Genomic DNA, 9,951 nt, shown 5'->3' on the forward strand with positions numbered 1-9,951 from the left:
GTCTATGCGGTTGGTATTATTGGCTCGTGAGTTGTCTGTACAGCACATGAGTTGTCCGTGCAGCGTGTGAAGAAGGATTTATCCCCCTAGGGTCACTCTCTCATGTTTCCCTCTTGATGGTGTACACGCGGGTTGTGAGAAACCAACGGGTTTCTGGTTGATGTGGATTTTGGTAAAGTTTATCATTGATTGGACTTTGCATCTCTTCTCTATTTGCAAACTCCTTGGATATATTCATGATTTTTCTGCATATCATCTATATGCGGTAGCTCTGAAATGTACACATGCCTTATTGAATATCTTCCCTATATGCTACCTTACTTGATGAGATGCGACACAGTATATATCTTTTTTATATGTGAATCCGTGTGACTTAACTTGTTATTTCACGCATATCTTTTCTATATTTAACTGTGGAAGGATTATTTGATACTTTACACATATCTTCTCTATATTCAAGTTTGGTGATTTAATAATATTGGATGCATATCTTCTCCACATGCTAGATTATTAACTGATTCAGGACTTAGCACATTATCTCTTTGTGCACCGACGTGGTCTTATCTGTGTTATAAGACTAGATGGCACCATTGTTGTGCACTTGTGAAATTCAGGAATTGAACAGGTTATTAGTGAGTACTATTAATAATTATAGCCATTATTACCTTGCGGAGGTTAGTCATGTTACTTACTGAGTACATGGGGTCGGTTGTACTCATACTATACTCTTGCACCTGGCATGCAGATCTTGTAGCTAAGCTGTTGTGGATGACGAAAGCTGGCATTGAAGATGTACCTCCATTCCAGATAGAGCTACCACTTGTCCTTGGTAGCTTTGGATTCGTACTCTATTTATGTATATCCCAAATAGATGTTGTATTTATTTTATACCAGCTTTGTAAATCTAAATCTTAAGTGGATCATGATTTGTACTACCAATCCTTGGTATATTGTATGAAAACTTAGCTATTCTATTTATTGATTACTTATAACCTTCAATAGAATTGTGTAACTGTTGTTTGGTTTACCTAGCGGGTTGGGTTAGGTGCTATCACGACTAGATGGAATTTGGGTCGTGACAAGTTGGTATCAGAGCTCGAGGTTCAGAGGTTGTATGAGTCATGAGCAAATGTCTAGTAGAGTCTTGTGAATCGGTATGATGACGTTCATACTTACCTTCAAGAGGCTACAGGGCATCAAGGAAACTTCCCATCTTTCTTTCCTTATTGTGCGACTTCAGTTCAACTTGAAGCTTATATATTCTATTTCTTTCTGTTCAAGCATATGTGATGTTGAGCACTCGGTATCAGCTGTGTATTGATAGCTTATGATGTCATGGATGAGGCGCGAGGTGTGTTCTCTGAGTTGTGGAGGTAGGCCAAATTGGAGGACTTGAGGCCAGGTTCAGACCGCAGATTGGGCTTGGAAGTTTCTATTGGTGAGTAAATGCATTTGGACTTTTTATGTCTGGTAGTGTCCCTAAGAGTTGGATTGAGGGCTCAATGATGTTACGAGATAGATATATGATGAGTATTATGTGATTGAGGAATATGCTTAGATAGTTTTGATGTGATGAAAAGAATTTTCTTGGGATGCAAAAAGACTATGGGTTCTTGATTTCTATCTTGATGTGTCGTACAGTCTCGAGTTATGAGTGTGTTGAGGGATGTTTTAGTTGTTCATTTTTGGAAGAAAGAGGATTCTTATATCTTGTTGACGAATTTAGACTCGGGAAGATTAAGTGATTGCATAGTGGTTGTGACTATGATAGGGTCCTAGAGAGATGCCAATTTGAGGCTAAGCAGGTGGGTTATCTCCTACGGGATGGTCTGAGGTTATGTGATCCTTATGATGTTCCTATGAAGAGTTTTGTTCCTACCCAGTGGGATGTATTTACTATAGTTTATGTTCAGATCGCTAGAGTAAGTTCGTACGACTGTCTTGAGGATGAATATGTGCTTAGCAGATGATTTGAGGTATTTTATGGCTAGTGCTACATGAGCTTGTAAAGGATTTAGTTGAATTATAGTGTGAGATCATGGCAATTATGGAGTAAGGGTATTGTGGGTTATCAGATATTATGTTCTGTGGCTTCGAGTCAAGTGGGGGAGTCTGCTATCGATGATCAGATTGTGTGGCCATGTGTTATATTAATTTTGGTATGAGGCATACTTGTGGATCAGTTATGACTTGAAGGGGTGACTTCGAGCATGATGCGGGGGAGGAAATTGCCAGATACATGATGTACTATACGTTTTGGGAAAATGGAATCTGGAAACGATTCAAGGTTAATATTCGTTGTGGATGTAATGTGCAAAGAGAAGGGATTCACTCGGTTGTTTAAATATGGGGTTGCTTCTTAACATATTTTTGTGCTACTGGAGCACAAGTTGTTCGGCTCGTATTGACTATGCATTGTAGGTTAGAGCAAAGTGGATGACTCTCGAGAAGGTTCTAATGAGTTCAAGATTCATATGTGATATTTGAGGGTTCCCTAAATTTGTATATGGCTAAGATCTGTGATTTGCATTGGGTGGTGCCAAGACTTGTAGTATTTCTATATCATTATTGATTCTACAGTTCAGTATCAAAGAGATTAAAGAAACAACTAAAATTCACAAAAGGTCTCTTAAGAGCGGGCATCTCAGTTGCAGTACTATTAGGTGTTTAAAAGGGAAGACATTGACTTATAAGCCTTAGGACAACGTGTTTTCAAACTAGGATCTCTTTGGATGAGCTTTGATTAAGGGTCATAGTATAGTGACAAGGAGAAGTGTTAACTTGAAGGCAAGTCGAGAGGAACTCGAAGAAATGAGTCAGCTTGGTAGTGGTTTGGATCAGCATAGTAATATAAATGATTGGTTCCTATGGTGTGGTGAGGCTTTACAGGTGTTTTGGGGTAATACTCTTAGGATTAGCGAGTTGTATGACTTGGTTGAGTTATAGGGATTCATTAGGTGCAAATAGGTTTCAAAGAGTTCATAATGGATTGGACCATAACTCGAGGCTAATGTCTTTTACAGGCCTGGAAGGTTTGTTGCGTGTTGTGATGTTCTCTAGAATTGAGTTAAGTGGAAAGTCTCTAATTGATAAGGTGTCTATACTACTTGTGATTCAGAGTTTATAATGGGATTCTCGTGTTTTCATATGATGGCATGATAGATGCGGTGCATCGTGTGGGATTGAGATTTGTATACACAATGTTTCAATTTAGTTTTGATGGGAAGGTCATGAGTTCTAGACATCATGGACAGTTTCAAATGTTTAGAAGAATGTTGGCACTATCTGGTATCACCTGAGAAGCATGTCCATCTCCGAAGGTTAGTGTGTTTTGACTTGTGAATGCTTGACTAGAACTACAGTAATCGCCTGGTTGTTGGCTGTTGATGTTCAGATTTTTCTACGTGGCACGGGAGATTAATGGGAGTATTTCCCATGAGATGATTGTATATGAGGGATGTGTCGGTCATTTGAACGGTGGAGTTGGAATCGGATATAGAGATTCTTGTATTCTTGAGGTTCAGAGACCGAACATTCTCGGAGGCAGATTGCTCCTTGGTTGCGAACGGTGAAGGTATGTTAAGAGTTTGACGGCTGATTGTATGTGTTATGGTTAGGTTACTGTGGACTTTTTGGAAGGTTATTTACCTATTTGTGGATGATCGGTGTTGATTTGGGGGCCCATTGTTAGGCCTAATGAGAATGTGTATTCTACATTAGATCAGGTTGTTTACTCAGCACAACTATTGTTGAGGGGTGTGTCATTGACTAGAGTTGATCTTATCCGTGTCCTAATATATTCCATGTGTTACTCTCCTATGCTACAATGGATTGTGAAACTTTTTGGCTATTTACACGCATGATGTGGCTTTGTTCAGGCCTTGTGGCGAGATTCAAGCAAGATGGCTCTTGGGTGTTGAATTGTGTATTGCGCCTTGGTTAGGGTTTCTTGTGTGTGGTATATTGTGCTATGCATTTCTTCATGGCTATGGTCATGCACGTCGCTAGTTTTCTGTTGATTGTGAGCATTATGGCTCAATGGGTATTCCATGTGGATCGGTATGTTGGGACTGGGATACGTGCCACAATGGAGTTATGATAGGACATGATTCTTCGTGCTTACTTCGTGTGCTTTGCTTCTCCCTTGTGAGATGGGTTCATAGTCTTGTGCTTTGTGGTGGTATTTGTTGAACTTGTTGCGTGGTTCTCTTATTTTTTTCTCTTTCCATCATGGGTTACATTCGAGTCATTGCTTACTTGGTTCACGGATGACGTTGTATGCGGCACTTGGGGCATTTGGTGTGGCTTGTCGGTTGAGCATCTTGTACTAGGGGAGATGAGGTTATTGGACCCGGGAGTAGTGTAATCAGATTTGGATAAGGTACTCTTGCAGAAAAATGTTATTAGTCATCTTAGGATTTGGCAATAGTTCTTGTCGGGCGAGAGAGCTCCACGACTCGTTGATCTGATGAGTGGTTATGACTTTTTTATGTGTTTCTTTTATCTTGGGTAGTGTACGAAGGTCTGGAACAAGGTTTTATTTCATGAGGTTTGTTATAGATATCGGGCTTAGTATAAGCATCTATTGTGGTCGGAAGATATTACTATGAGTATATGAGTTATGGGGTACATTGTGTTCTTATATCCTGGAATATGGCTATGTCTTGATGCATCTTGTTTAGACTTATACAGTGTATAGATGTGAGAATTGGGTCTTAAAAGGAATTTCAGATGTTGGAGATTGGGTTCTAAGGTTTACTGACTAAGATTAAAGAAAGAATCTTCACTTAGGTTGTGTTGATGGGATTATATGGATTGAGGTGACGTAGTTTTACCCATGGGTATGTGTATGGTGAGTTAACACAGTGATTTGATGTCTTTTGAACGACTCTTGGCACATTCCAGGACGAACATATGTTTAAGTAGAGGATGATGTAATGACTCGACCGATCATTTTGTGCTTTAGCGTTCCATTCGTGGTTTGAGACTTTGAGTAACTTTATATGATATATTATGACTTACATGTATGGTCGTTTTGATTTTTGAGTGGTTGGGGATTAACTTGGAAGAATGACTCTCGATTTGGAAGCTTTAAGTTGGAAGAGTTGACCAAGGTTTGACTTTTCGGTAAACAGACTCGAAATCAGGTTTTAATATTTCTGATAGATTTGTATGATGATTTTAGACTTGTACGTATGTTCGAATTTTGTTTTGGAGGTTCCTAGAAGAAATCGATATTATTTGTCGAAAGTTTACAATTTAAAGAACTTAAGAGTTTATAAGTTTGATCTAGAGTTGACTTTGATGTTATTGGACTCAAATAGGTGTTCCGAGACTTTGGATAGGTCTATATAGTTGATTTGAACTTTTGTGCAAAGTTTGGAAGTAATCCGAAGTGTGAAAGGTCTATTCGGTTTGAGCCTATCCAAGACTTTGGTTCCAAGACTTTGGTTTGAGCCTGGATTCTTTGTTGTGATGTTACCGTGGGTGTTTTGTGCCTTTGGATAATTTTGGATAATGTATTTATACCTGTTGGTATGATTGGATGGGGTACCGAGGGGCTCAGATGTGTTTTGAATCATTGGTTGAGAGACTAGTTAAATTAAGGATTTTGAGTTTGACCACTGTCAATATCGGGTCAAGACAACCTCTTTTCAGTATTTTGAGTGCTCGAGCAGGTTCGTAGCGTATTTTATGATTGAAATACATATATGGTTTGTGTTTGGGAGATTCCGAATGAGTTTTCGGTGCTAAAACAAAGATTTTGTGATTGCTGATTTTCTGGTGCAATAATTACGAAAATACCAGTTATGTCCCAGAAAATTTTCCGACTTCCTTTAAAACTTCAAAATATCATATTTTCCTCATTTTAAGACCAAATTGGGTGATTCAAAAGGCTATCTTGAGTGTAATCTCACAAGAATTATGTTGGGATTATCAAATATGAGTTTCGAGATTATATAAGATCTGATTTGAGCTGGGACAACTCCTGCATATTTTTTTACTTGTTCCGGAATTTAGTAACTTTTTCTCACAAGGTTTTGGAGCTCGGGAAGAGGCAATTTTGAGGGAGTTTTCATCTACTTCATTAGGGTAAGTAAACCTAACTCGAATTTATGATTATAATATAAATCTATTTTTGATTTTGTCTCTAAATCAAGAAATCTTAAAGAATAAAAAGGGGTTTTGGCTTGGAAGATAAAAAAAGTGCATTTTGGGGGGTTTTGGCAAAACTTTTCTAAAGTGAATAAACGGGTTTTAAACATCGATTCAGAGTCGGATTTGGATGAAACTTGTATGATTAGAATCGTATTCAAATGGGTCGTTGTAATTTGAGTTTTATCGGGTTTCGGGTTGCGAGCTCGGGGTTGACTTTTTAATTGACTTTAAGCATTTGATTAAAGATTTGACCTTTATCATCTGCATTTGATTCCTATGGCATCATTTGATAATATTGAGTTGTGTTTTACTAGATTCGAGCTGTTCGGAGGTCGATTCTCGCGGGAAGGCATTTTTAGAGTATTGATTTGGCTTGTTTGAGGTAAGTATCTTACCTAAACTTGGTTGAGACACTAGTTGCCTAAGTTATTTATGATGGCTACGTGCTATGGGTGGCACACATGTTAGAGGTGGATCCCATGTGCTTGTATAGGGGTATTATTCATGCTCGGGGTAGTGCTTAGGCTATGATATGCCTTGAATTGATCGCTAAGCTCCATGCTATTATACTTTTTATGTTTGTACCCCTTTGTGAGCTACTTGAATCATGTTTGAGGTTACATATTGGTTAATCTCCTAATTGAAAACGATAATTGCTACTTTCATGATGTAATTGCCTAATTTGAGCTATGGTAGCACACTTCACACATGTATACACTTTAGCATGTCACTTATATCAGCCCATATGTAATTTGATATCTATTTTTCATGTAGATGTAATCTTGTATATCTACTTTTTGTGTGATATGGATTGGACTGATAGCATGTGAATTGTTCATGCAGTTAAGATATAATAGTGCATGAGTTGTCCATGCAGTTGAGATATAATAGTGCATGAGTTGTCCATGCGGTTGAGATATGATAGTACGTGAGTTGTCTGTGCGGTTGAGATATGATAGCATGTGAGTTGTCCATGAAGATCTGATATATGATAGCATGTAAGTTGTCTGTGCGGTTGTTATTAGAGTTGTCTGTGCGGTTGTTATTATTGGCACGTGAGTTGTCTGTGTGATTGGTATTATTGGCACGTGAGTTGTCTATGCAACGTGTGGATAAGGATACATCTCCCTAGGGTCACCCTTTTATGTTTCTCTCTTGATGGTATACAAGTAGGTTGTGAGAAACTAGCGGGTTTCTGGTTGATGTGGATTTTGGTAAAGTTGATCATTGATTGGACTTTGCATCTCTTCTCTATTTGCAAACTCCTTGGATATATACATGATTTTTCTGCATATCTTCTCTATATGCTAGCTCCGGAATGTACACATGCCTCATTGCATATCTTCCCTATATGCTACCTTACTTGAAGAGATGAGACATTGTACATATCTTCTTTATATGTGAATCCGTGTGACTTGACTTATTATTTCACGCATATCTTCTCTATATGAAACTGTGGAAGGATTATTTGATACTTTATGCATATCTTCTCTAGATGCTGGATTATTAACTGATTCAGGACTTAGCACATTATCTCTTTGTGCACTGATGTGCTCTTATCTGTGTTATATGATAAGATGGCACCATTGTTGTGTACTTGTGAAATTCAAGAATTGACTAGGTTATTAGTGAGTATCATTAATAATTATAGCCACTATTACCTCACCAAGGCTAGTTATGTTACTTGCTGAGTACATGTGGTCGGTTGTACTCATACTACACTTCTGCACCTTACGTGCAGATCTTGGAGCTGAGCTGCTGTGGATGACAAAAGTTGGCATTACAGATATACCTGCTTTCTAGATATAGGTACCATTTGTCCTTGGTATCTTTGGATTGGTACTCTGCTTTTGTGTATCCCAAACAGATATTGTATTTATTTTCGTACCAGCTTTGTAAATCTAAATTTTAAAAGTTCAGTTATTTCACTTAGTGAGTTCTTATTTATCTTCATTGGAATTGTGTAATTATTGTTTGGCTTACCTAGCGGGTTAGGTTAGATATTATTACGACTAGGTAGAATTTGGGTTGTGATATCACAATAAAGAAAATGACATGAATACGATAAATTAAAGAATTAAACAATCTATCTAAACTAAGGAAGACATAATACACAAATAACATGGCACAAAGAAGGCTAACTCTACCCGTATGCTTATCCCATAACCAACATATATACACATATCACCTTGCATATATGCCCCCCAACACATAATCACATAGCTAATAGACTTGATTCTACCATATTTCTCTCAAATCAAGGTCAACCAAAAACTTACCTCTTTTCATAATAAAATCAACAATCCAATACAACTTTTCCTTTAGAACAGGCCTTCAAACCAATCGAATCTAGTCAAATATTATTCAAACAAGTCAAAAGAAGCTTTAGAAACTACCTCTAATGAAAAATGTTCAATTTGTAACATAATTGAAAAAGTCAACAAAAAGTTAACCCGGGCCCACATGGTTGAAATTTAAAATTAAGACCAAGTACCAATTATTCATTCACCCCCCCCCCCCACACACACACACAGTCCGGATATATGAGTTTTTTTGAAATCCAGCCTCAATTCAAGGTCTGAATATCAATTTTACAAAATCCGTAAATTCTATCCCAAACCCCCAATTTCTACTTTGAAATTCTTATATTTGATGATGAAATTCTTGAAAAAGTAACTGAAATTGAACAAAAACAAGTTAATATTACTAACCTGTGAATTTGGGAAGAAATGACTCAAAAAATTACCTCTATGGAGTTTAGGGTTCAAAAATGTTGTAAAGTGAGCTAAGTCCTAAAATCCCCAACTTTTACCCAGCTGCAGATGTCGCAATTCGCAATTGTGATGTTTGCAAATGCGATCAATGCCTGAGCATGTCTATTATTGCAAATGCGACTACAACCTCGCATTTGCAAAGTCCCAAACCATCGCAAATGCGGTCAAAGCTTCGCATTTGCGAAGCTGTCCAACTCAGCTCCCATGTTGATAATGTTGCACTTCCATCGCAAATGTGATACACCACATCTCGCAAATGTGACCATTTATTTGCAAAATCGAAGTCCCAGTCCCCAGTCCCACATCGTAATTGCGAGCCCAACATCGAAATTGTGAGGCTCGCATTTTAGAGTTAAATTCGTAGTCCATCCAAACCGTATGAAAAAAATCAAATGAATATCCTTTCTCATTTCATATTAAGCAATTAACAAAATAAGATTCCAATCCTTAAAGATTCAACAAATGCTACTTCGAAAAATAAGATTTTAGTATTATATTTCTCATTTTATAAATAAAGGTAACAATAGAACTCAAACATTTAATTCCTTTATCATCAATATAAATTTTTAATAAAACTCATAACGTTTGTTTTAAGTGTCATATGTTTATAAAATAACATAACACTACTTCATATGCAATACGACTGTAACGACCCAATCGGTCATTTTGTGTAGTTGCGCCCTGTTTCCCCTTTTCATTCTTCATATATGTTTGTTTATTATTTTATGACTTGCGGGTTTGGTTAGTTTCGTTCCGGAAAGCTTTCGGGTTGATTTGGACCCTTTGATTCTTGACTTAGAAGTTTGAATTACAAATATTTACCAAACTTTGACTTTTGTGAAAACGACCCCGAAATTATATTTTTATGGCTCTGATACCTTTGTATCATGATTTGGACTTGGGCATATGTCCGTAATTGATTTTGGAAGATCGTAGGTTGATTTATGTTGATTTGCTGAAATTTGGCTATTTGAAGTTCAAAGGTTTGATCGTAGGCTGACTTTTAGCTATTGAGCTC

The sequence above is a fragment of the Nicotiana tabacum genome, chromosome 15 (assembly GCF_000715075.1).
Source record: "Nicotiana tabacum cultivar K326 chromosome 15, ASM71507v2, whole genome shotgun sequence".
In the NCBI taxonomy this organism is placed as follows: domain Eukaryota; kingdom Viridiplantae; phylum Streptophyta; class Magnoliopsida; order Solanales; family Solanaceae; genus Nicotiana; species Nicotiana tabacum.